The sequence below is a fragment of the Octopus bimaculoides genome, chromosome 14 (genome assembly GCF_001194135.2).
Source record: "Octopus bimaculoides isolate UCB-OBI-ISO-001 chromosome 14, ASM119413v2, whole genome shotgun sequence".
Taxonomy (NCBI): Eukaryota; Metazoa; Mollusca; class Cephalopoda; order Octopoda; family Octopodidae; genus Octopus; species Octopus bimaculoides.
Window position 1 is genome coordinate 33,387,601 of NC_068994.1, and position 1,600 is coordinate 33,389,200.

Below are 1,600 nucleotides of genomic sequence, written 5' to 3' on the forward strand. Positions count from 1 at the left end.
TGTGTGTGTGTATATATATATATATATATATATATATATATATATATATGTATATATATGTATGTACATATGTATATATGTGTGTATATATATCTATATGTACATATATATATATATATACATGCACTAGCATACATAACACATGTCCACACACAAGCATACATAATACACATGCTCACACATACATAAATGTATGTATATACACATACATATATATGTGGGTGTGTATATATATATATGAGGGGGTACCCAAAAGAAACTGGAATTTTGCAATATTATTCACTTAGTTTTATATGTTTACACTTTTATCGCCTTCAAAGTATTCTCCATTTGAAGCAATGCACCAGTCCAGACATGTTTTCCTCTGTTCAAAGCCGTCTTGGAACTCTTGCAAAGTGATGCCTCCATCATTTTTTCTTCACCTCTTCCACATCTGCAACTTCCATGACACCAGCTTTTGTCCCCAGTGAGGACCTTTGGAAAAAGGTCCAGTTCAGCTTCCAACTATTCTTTCAGTTCCCATTACGTATTCAGTCATGACTGCTTTTGATGTTCCGTGTGCAAGCGAGGAACAAATTTTGCTGCGACTTTTTTCATTTGCAATTCCTTGCTAAAAATTCGTTGGCAGGAGTTCCAAGACACACCAGTCATATCAAGAAGCTTGTCGATTGTTTGGTGATGGTCCTCCAAAATCAGCTCATGAATTTTCATGATATTTTCAACCATCCAGGAGGTTGATGGTTGCCCTGAACGAGGTTGGTCCTCAAGTGATAAGTGACCATTCCTAAAGCATGAAAAACCACTTGTAAACTTGTGTTTTGCTCATAGTAGTGGCCTTGTAAATGGATTGAAGTATGACAACTGCTTTAGTCACCCTTTTTCCCCAACAGGAAGCAAAATTTCATGGAAGTATTCTGTCCTGTCATTTCAGCCATTGCAAAAATCGACGAATAAGGGAGACGTACTGCAAAACAAAGACACACCATGTGGCAGAATGACCTGAGACGTTGCCACTGGTTGGCAGGCTGATGCCTGAGAGTGGTATCAATGTTAGGGGTTATGTGATCGTGAAGATTTTCAGCCATCCATTCCTGTGTTACTATAACTATGTGTGATAGTGCAGACTCTTACTGAAATACATATGGCCCTCCATTGCATAGACTGTCTATCTAGGGCTTAACAATTGTTTCCAGGACCTCAATGTAGGTGACAGAGTTAACTCTAAGGCCTTCTGGAAAGAAGTAAGGAGGCATCACATGTCTTTCATTACTGACAACTCCTAAAACTATGACAGTTGCCGGAAATTTTGAATGCATAACACTTGGAACTTCAGAAGGTTCTGTGCATAATCATCTGTCATTTCTTCTCTTTTACTCTTTTACTTGTTTCAGTCATTTGACTGTGGCCATGCTGGAGCACTGCCTTTAGCCAAGCAAATTGACCCCAGGACTTATTCTTTGTAAGCCTATTACTTATTCTAGCAGTCTCTTTTGCTGAATCGCTAAGTTACGGGGACGTAAACACACCAGCATCGGTTGTCAAGCGATGTTGTTGGGACAAACACACACACACACACACACACACACACACACACAGACAT